Source organism: Pterocles gutturalis, unplaced genomic scaffold (genome assembly GCF_000699245.1).
Source record: "Pterocles gutturalis isolate BGI_N339 unplaced genomic scaffold, ASM69924v1 scaffold8300, whole genome shotgun sequence".
Lineage (NCBI taxonomy): Eukaryota > Metazoa > Chordata > Aves > Pterocliformes > Pteroclidae > Pterocles > Pterocles gutturalis.
This window is the reverse complement of record NW_010145767.1, coordinates 1-9,186: the sequence shown is the minus strand read 5'-3', so window position 1 is coordinate 9,186 and position 9,186 is coordinate 1. Positions and strand designations below refer to the sequence as shown.

Here is a 9,186-nt window from a genome sequence, read left to right as displayed (position 1 = left end):
AGGAGAAGGAGCATAAATGCACCATCATTTCAAATTCATCCATTTGTGAAGGTAATCAAGAATGATACAAGTCTGTACAGACTAGACAAAAGTAACAAACATGAGCAAAAGCTCTGACAGGAGAGGAACTTTCCTATTGCTACTTCACATAGCACATCCATATCCATAGAGCAAACACAAAACCAACAGACTTCCCAGCGCAGAGCCTGTTCACTCCTTCCCTTAGCCTGGAATAAAAGAACATTTGGCAGAAATACAATCATAGAATAGTTTGGGTTGGAAGGGACCTTTAAAGGTCATCTAGTCCAACCCCCCTGCAATGAGCAGAGACATCTTCAGCTAGATCAGGTTGCTCAAAGCTCTGTCCAACCTGACCTTGAGTGTTTCCAGGGACAGGGCATCTGCCACTTTCTCTGGGCAACCTGTTCCAGTGTTTCACCACCCTCATCATAAAAAATTTCTTCCTCTTATCTAGTCTAAATCTACCCTCTTTTAGTTTAAAATCATTATGTCTTGTCCTGTCACTAGAGGTCCTACTAAAAAGCTTGTCCTCATCTTTCTAATGAGCTTCCTTTAAGCATTGAAAGGCTGCAATAAGGTCTCCCTGGAGCCTTCTTTTCTCCAGGCTGAACACCACCAACTCTCTCAGCCTGTCCTCACAGGAAAGGTGTTCCAACCCTCTGACCATTTTTGTGACCCTTCTCTGAACCCACTCCAGCAGGTCCATGTCCGTCTCGTGCTGAGGACTCCAGAGCTGGATGCAGTGCTGCAGGTGGGGTCTCACCAGAGCAGAGCAGAGGGGGAGAATCCCCTCCCTCGACCTGCTGCTAATGCTTCTTTTGATGCAGCCCAGAACACAATTGGCTTTCTAGGTTGCGAGCGCACACTGCCAGTTCATGTCCAGCTTTTCATCCACCAATACCCCAAGTCCTTCTTTTCAGGGCTGCTTTCAATCCCTTCATTCCCCAGAACAAGAGGAAACAGAATGAACACAGTCCTGACTACCTAGGAACTGGTCTCCATCGCCCTGGAATCCTCTCATTTGCAGAAGATAGTTCTTACGATTCAGTTTCTCTTGAGACGGAGTCTCATCTCTCTTACTTTGGTGTCTGCCCTGCTTGCACTGAAGTGAATGCAGGTTTACAGCACTGCAGTTAAATCCAGAACCTAGCAGTGAATACCATCTTTCTGCATATTTATACCCATATAGTTTGCCAGTAGAAGTAAACTGTCTGAGAAGAATACAGCACATTGCCTGCTGAGCTCACTGATGTGATCCTTGTTAGACATTTGACTTCCAATTTACACTAATCACAGACAATAATGAATATTCATAGGTTACACTTAAAGTCACAGACAAGACACAGAATCAGAGTATCTCAGCTGGTCAAGGAGGCCCAGCTGCCATCGCTCCTCACTTAGGGGACCAGGAGCAGGAGGTTGGAGTACATGACCTCTTGAGGCCCCTTTGTTACCAGAATGATTTTGTGAACCCAGTACCACAGAGAGCCACTCGTCACTTTTGTGCATGCACTTCCCTGTTTCCCACTGTTTCTCTCTATGCAGAAGATATTCTGAACTCTAAAATGTCAAGTCCCAGTCTAAAAGGAAGTTTATCAACAACTAGTTGTTGACACTAATTGTTTTTATACCATTTTACACTATATACAGACACTCTTCTAGACACAGTCCTCACAGTCCTAACTATGGTATTCACATTATGTTCCTCACGCTTTTCGACTGGCTCTGGAAAAGATGAAATAAGCCTCCAACCTACCTTCCCCAGGAGACCCCTTACACAGCCAAGAGTGGGAGATACGTGCTGTAATATTCTATTCCCTGCTTTTTGCACAGATGTTATAGTGCAAATGGAAAAGCAGCACATAGAGAGCACTGTTGCTCAGGGGATGCCACTTCTAGATACTTGAGTTTTCATGGGCTTTGTCAGAGACGTAAATCAGTTCAAATTAAATGTTATACCTCTCCACTTAGCCTATGATTGATCTACTATTCACTCCATTCCCCTGACAATACCACCTTGGCCTCCTATAATTTCTACAGTTCTAGAGGCCTCTCTTCAAAGCCTCATTCATTTTTCAGAAAATTCTCCAGGAAGCTGACAGGTGAAACGGGCACAAACAGAAGGTGAAAAATCCTGGGCTCACTAATGTCAGTGCAAATTTTGATGTCAAATGAGTCAGGCTGGATTTCAACCCTTGACTCTTCACTATTTCCAGAACAGTTCTCCTTTATCCTGTGTGTGTAGAAGAAAAGGGTAAGATTCATATATACAACTCATTGAAATGAAATGGTGACAATTCTCAAAATACTCCATTTAAAAAATCTTCTGACTTTAAGTGATGTGAATATAAAGGCACAGGAAAATAAGAGTGTGTGTAAAAAAAGAACAATATACCTCACCTCAGTAGCAGTGCTTTGGTTGGCTCCATTCTCCAGGAGATATTTCACCACTTCAATGTGGTTTTCTTGAGCTGCCATATATAAAGGAGTAAAGCCATTCTAGGAAGAACACATAAGAAAATACTGTAATGAGGAAATAGAATATAAAACCAATAATGAATCCCAAATAAATATACAGCTAAAAATCCATTTCTGCTTTTTTAACTGAAATGTTTTAAGTATATAAGTAGAACAACTTCATAATTTTTAACTTAATATGGAAACATTTAATTCCATTTAAACCCACAAAACTCTATATGCTTTCACACTCATTTTCTTTTGACACACATTTTAGGGGAGAAATGGACACACTCATTATTAATACAGCTATCCCTTGCTGATAATGTGCAGGGACTGTAAATCTGGCAATAAAGTTTTATGAAAGCTGACAGGAAAGCAAGAGTTTGCCCCATTTATTACATTAACTTCACCAAAGATATCATCCCCTGGAGACCATAAAGTCCATACCTCATGACAAGCTGAGCAGAGATAACAAAGGCTTAACATACTACATAAAATTTTGTAATACATAAAACATTGCACGTCATAAAATATAAAAGAACTCAACCTTACAAAGTAACCACTGCATTTCTAACCATGCAGTAAGTTCATCTAGCATTTAATTATAAATGTTCATTAAAACGTCCTAGAGTCCTTAAAAGATTGTGCTCTGGATAATCATAGGATGGTTTGAGTTGGAAAGGACCTTTAAAGGTCATCTAGTCCAACCCCCCTGCAATGAGCAGGGACATCTTCAGCTAGATCAGGTTGCTCAAAGCTCTGTCCAACCTGACCTTGAATGTTTCCAGGGATGGGGCATCTGCCACCTCACTGAGCAACCTGCGCCAGTGTTCCACCACCCTCATCATAAAAAATGTCTTCCTCATATCTAGTCTAAATCTATCCTCTTTTAGTTTAAAACCATTACACCTTGTCCTATCGCTACAGGCCCTATTAAAAATCTGTCCCCATCTTTCTAATGAGCTTCCTTTAAGCATTGAAAGGCTGCAATAAGGTCTCCCTGGTGCCTTCTTTTCCCCAGGCTGAACAACCCCAACTCTCTCAGCCTGCCCTTATAGGAGAGCTACAAATGACAGGCAAATTCATTACAAACACAAGTCCTTTCTTCCTATTAAAATATTTAAATGCAAACAATTTTAATAAATCATCGACAAAATCCTTACGAAAGAAAGACATGGAAGTGAGCTGTGTGCCTGATTAATAACTTTATTCTAAAAGCTTTTAGGACTGTTATAAAGGCCTTAGAAAATTCTTTAATATTCTATAGATTACCATGTAACTTAAGAGGACGTAATCACCTATAGTTCTGAAAACATTCTTCAGTCTTTGAATAGCACTTTTAGCTAGAACATAAACCAGAAGCCAGACTTCAAACATACAAATTTTTCTTCCTCTTGTGTGCTGTCACAACAAATGATAAGCTTATGCATTTACAGAAGCAATTAGAATTAATGCAAATGCTGTGATAACTAAGAACTTTGTTTCAGAGAAGCCAGTATCATTCTTTGCAGCAAACTTGCTGTAGAAACATTCCAGTAATTTCCTAATGAAATCTCATTTTTCAGTCACTGGATAATACAGCTGATTGTAGAACTGATGTCTTTACGACTGCCCTCTGCACTTACAAATGCAGAAGATTGCTCAGGCAATAAATGCCATATATGTTGTGTATGTCATACAATCTATGTCATATATGCTGTAGCAAGTCTTTTAATACTGCTTTGCGTAATATTCTGGTGCTTCTGTCAACAGTCTTGAGACATACAATTAAAAAATTGCACTCAGAACCCGTAACAGCAGTTCAATGACAAAGCCATGGGATGTATTTTGAGTGGCCTTGCACAGGGGTCTGTCTTTGGCAGGTATTATCCAATATTCTCAGTAATGACTTCAAGGATGGAACTGAGTGCTCTTATTACAGTTACAGATAACACAACCAAGATGGTCTGGAAGTGCACCACTCAACAAGACCGTCATTTAAAAGGTTTCTGTTACCCTAGAGAAAAGGGCTGGCAATGTAATTTAGTAAGGACAAATACAAGTTTCTGCACTACGGCAAGAAAAACAAACTGTGCAAACAGGGAATGACAAGTTAGAGAAGAAGAGTACAGAAAAGGACCCGAAGGTCACAGTGGTCTACCAGAGGGCCACTGGTCAATGAGCACATTCTGCAGTAATAAAGGCAATCATTGCTCTGGCATAAAAATAAAAATATATCTCCCTGGGGAAGCTATCTTTCTTTGAGAAAAGACTAGTAATGGTGGCGTTCAGTCTGGAAAGGGAAAATTGAAGGAAAACAAGATAGGAGTCTTCAGCAAGGAGGGGAAAGGTCTGTTCTACATGTTCATAATGACTAAAAAAAATAGAAAAGTGCATAGTTTACAAAGGTTGCAGGAAAGGAGATTCAGGTTAGGCATCAAGAAAAGCCTCTTAACAGTAAGATCAGTCTGCATTGCATTTTGATGGGCAGCTTCCCTCCCTTCAAATCACTGCTCAAACCAGGCAGCAAACCTGAGGCACAAATAAGGCAAGCAAGCCAGCCTCTTCCACGTCCCTGCTTGGGCTGGGAGGCCAGCGAGTCAGGATGTGTGCTGGTCTCCTGGCTGCTCCTCGGACAACTCTTTAACTGGGAGGGGGAAATAAGAGGTGTCATCACTGTGTAAAACGAAGGAACGCTGTTCAGTGTGTCATTAGGAAGGTGCAGAAGGGCAGGGGATTGCCAAGCACAGGGACTGACCTGGCAGAGGGAATTATGAACAGATTGGTTTGTTTTTGATAGTACTAGGACAGAATAGCACAGAGAAAACTGCAGGTAACCAAGCTGGCTCACTATTTCAGTTGTCCTTCCCACTCCAAAAAGAAACAAAATGGCAACCTATTAGGTATAGCTAAGAGTGATTTTCCACCCACCTCATCGATATTTTAAAGTCTCATGTAGCATTTTTTAAAATGGTTTTAAATTTTTTTTACATACCATTTGTCAAATCCTTCTAGCATTGAATATTTCATGGATGAATACAAGGACCACACAGACTAATATAAAATTGGGGACTATGAGAATTTTCAAGCCAGAGTAAATCAATTTGCTTAAAAGCTTTGAAGAATCATATTTGTTTTTAATCAACTCAAGTCTGTAGTTCTGGAACAGGATCAAGACAATAAATCCTGGATTAGGAGACCATAAACCATGTATGACTTCATGACCATTTAGCACCAAGAAGTACTAAATGCTTTTCCACACAGGGATCGAGAAGAGTGCCCCTTATACCAAGCACAAGGGGTGCTTCTTGTGCCTGATGTGCAATCATACCTGAAACTGCAGCAATGGCGGGTAAGGAAATTCTTGCACATAAAACCACAGCCCTTTTTTTCCTTCAAGCTTTATTTACTGTTTAAAACTACTGTACATATTTTCTTAAAATCTGGCTTATTTTGGAAATTGCAACAGCATGAGAAGGTCTACATGCAAAACTACCTACAACAGACATACTGAAAAAGATTCCCCTGAATTTCTCCCCCTGGCAAGGTTAAGCCTGATTTTTTCCACTGGCAGGGTGAAGTTTGTTTTCTCAGTGAAGAAGTGGTTTCATAGCTTCTAGTTGCAGTGCTTCTGACCTCAACACTTCTGGCTCTTGGCCAGAAAACTCCTATTTTAGCATTTCCAATATTACTGTTCTCCTCAGCAGATCTCTGCCCGGTGGGATTACCTGTCAGCCATGCTGCAGTCCTTCCTTCTCACTTGTCCACTGGACCCCAGGACTTCCACACTTCTTCCCATCCTGCGCAGTGGCTATGACATGTCTGTTTGTCTGTCTCCTATACAGCAGGGTTCTGTCTTTCTCAGACAGTACTGCAGTTAGATGGAAATGCCCACAACAAAAGCATATACTTCCCTTTGTTTCCTTTACTTTTTTAATTAAAAAAAAAAAAACCACTTCCCAGTTTCTCATCATTTAGTTTCAATTAACTATATACCAACACCTTGGTTCCTCTGTTCTGCTTCTAGAGATACTTCAAAGCTCAAGATCTCAGACCTCTGCAACCTGAAGAACACACAATTTCCCTAGACTTTTGTTTCACTCCCCCAAAGTGTTTTCTACTGAATCCAAGACATTCTGGTTAATGATTCTCCACGGATGTACTGCAATGGAGACTGACCTCTCCCCTCCTTGTTTTAGTTGTGGAAGAGGATACAGAGGGTTTACTGGGCCAAGGGTGGGGAATCTTTATTTCAATAAATTTTCTTTCAGCTTATGATACTGTTTAAACACAGTCCAGAATTAAAATAAAATACTGACGGCGATATATAAATGTGACCTGGAAAAGGAAAAATGCACTTGATTTTGCTTTCTGTGAAAGCCCAGCTGTGTACTTATATTTACATTTCGTGCATCATCTAAAAACCAGAAATTAATTCTGTAATGATATAACATTCACGTTCAAACAATTATTTCAGAGTATTTGTAGTGAGGACGGAGTACTCAGATTTTATTATCCTCACAAATGTATACTGCAAGATGTTTACTGCTGTAACATAAAGTTATAATAGAAATTAACACTAAATAGAGTATATTTCATACTCCATTCTTTCTACTCCATTCACTGATTTACTTGCTAATTTGCGAAAATGAGTAGCTCTCAATGATTCTTCAAGCTATTAATGCAAATTGGCAAGTCTTCATATGAGTCAGAATTTATATCATTAAATTTTGCCCAAGCCCTAATGAAGAACACAGTTTGAAGAAGCAGAGGGATTATTAGAGCATTTAGAAAATCATACAGTTATATAGTTTGGTTTAGCTTTATTTTATAGTAGACTTTCAAGGAGCCATACTCTTTGCACGCAGGACGAAATGACCAGAAGCACACATCTTCCAAACTCGGATTAGTAGCCAGTGCATTTGAATGACTAGCCTACCCATGCTTGTCCACGAAGATGTGGCCTTCAGTGTCACTGTACCTAAAGTACCTATATACCATATGTCCATATATATATATATATTCGTACTAATAAGGGGAAAAGAGAAAATATAAGATACATTATCTCTTCCCTCAGTTTGCCTCTCTTGAGATGACACAAGAGTTAGCAACATGTCCTGTGATGGAATAGCTAATGCAAACCCAGATGAACATATCTATTTTGTTTTAAAGGCCTCCAGAAACTGTTTAAGACTGTATTAGGAGATCACTGTGATTACCAGGGAAGATGAGACAGCTGACATCTAATGCAATTGTTTGCATACAGCAAATGCTCATTCCTACTTACTCTTCAAGATGTAATTACCAGTCAGAAGGTCAACACAATCTGCAGATTGCCTGACCCAGAGCACTTGCCTCCTCTGCCTCTCCATCTTCCTGCACGGGTTTTCAGTTTGGTGTTTTGGTGGGCTTTTCCACCTAGTTTTGCTTCATATTGAGGAAACTACAAAGTTATTTACTCGAGGTCACAAATTAATACCAAATTAGTTGGGCTTTTTCTGTAACTTTTAATTCTGCAACTGCACTCCTCAAGCAACATTCAGAGAAGATTCTGTGCTCTTCATATGCTTGTTAGAATTTAATCCAGCCACAAAAAGCAACAGATACTGGCACAAAGGATAAGACAAGAATGAGACAAGGGTGAGACTAGCTTAGATTACTCGGAGAGGCTATGGAGGATCCATCCTTGGAGATACTCAAAATTTGCCTGGACATGGTCCTGGGCAGCCTGCTCTAGGTGGGTGGCCCTGCTTGAGTAGGGGCATTGGACAAGATGACCTCCAGAGGTGCCTTCCGACTTCCAAACATTCGTGATTCAGTGAAAAATCCTCTAACAATCCATGCAATTAATTAATTTTAATCAATGAACTAAGAGAGTTACAAATAGATAAAACACCACAAGGTAAATTAAGAACACACATCTTGATGGAATCAACAATATCACAATTCCGGGAACTTTGTTGTGCATTATGCTCAGAGCATTATTTTCAGTCAGTCTAAAAATAAACTCTTCATAAGAGGATTTTATCTTAGCAGGAGAGATTCTCTGCCTAAAAGGGTGAATTAAGGATAGATCAAGTTACCAACTTTAACTTTTAAAACTCTCTATTTTTTGTTAGCTTACACCAAAATCTGGAAGTTTTCTATAATGGTAACTTTACCAATTATTCATCTTCTTCTTTCTTTTCTGTTAAAATACATTTTCCATAAATCAATCATATAATCCATATTCTTTTTTCAAGAAAAAAATCTCAAATATTTAGACTAGTGCATCTATATTTATATTCAAGCAAATATGCAATTGTCAAATTTGTGAAGATATGCCAAAGGAAAATTTACACCATTTAATTTTAAGCTGCCAAATTTAAGATGCCTAAGGAGTCTCGTTTTGCAATACAGTCAAGAGAGAGTGGGCTACTCCAAAGAAAGATTGAGAATATTCGAATCAAGAGCCCGTCTTGCTCAACAGACAGTTTAAGCAGCATGAAATTGAGAACGCAAAGGTGGATGGAAGGAAACTACCCTTTATTACATCTATGACTAAAGAGGATTATAAATAACATGTTTACTATCAGAACTGGAACTCTAAATACCGATTATCTGTGCAACAATATATACACTAAAAAAAACCACTTTTTTTTTTTTTAGTAAACAACTATATTTAAACGCATGCATTTTAGCAGGCTTTCACAAGTCGAAAACAATTAAATTGCCTGGAAATTTACT

General features: G+C 39.3%; 1 protein-coding gene across 1 annotated transcript in view; it reads right to left on the bottom strand.

Annotated features, from left to right (window-relative positions):
* Positions 1-2,526, bottom strand: part of LOC104470526 (ankyrin-2-like) — a gene marked incomplete at its 3' end in the record, with an annotated part of 26,407 nt that extends 23,881 nt beyond the window's left edge. The window contains exon 1 of the mRNA XM_010085483.1: positions 2,422-2,526. The remainder of the gene's footprint in view (positions 1-2,421) is intronic.
* Between the last annotated feature and the right edge of the window lie 6,660 nt (positions 2,527-9,186).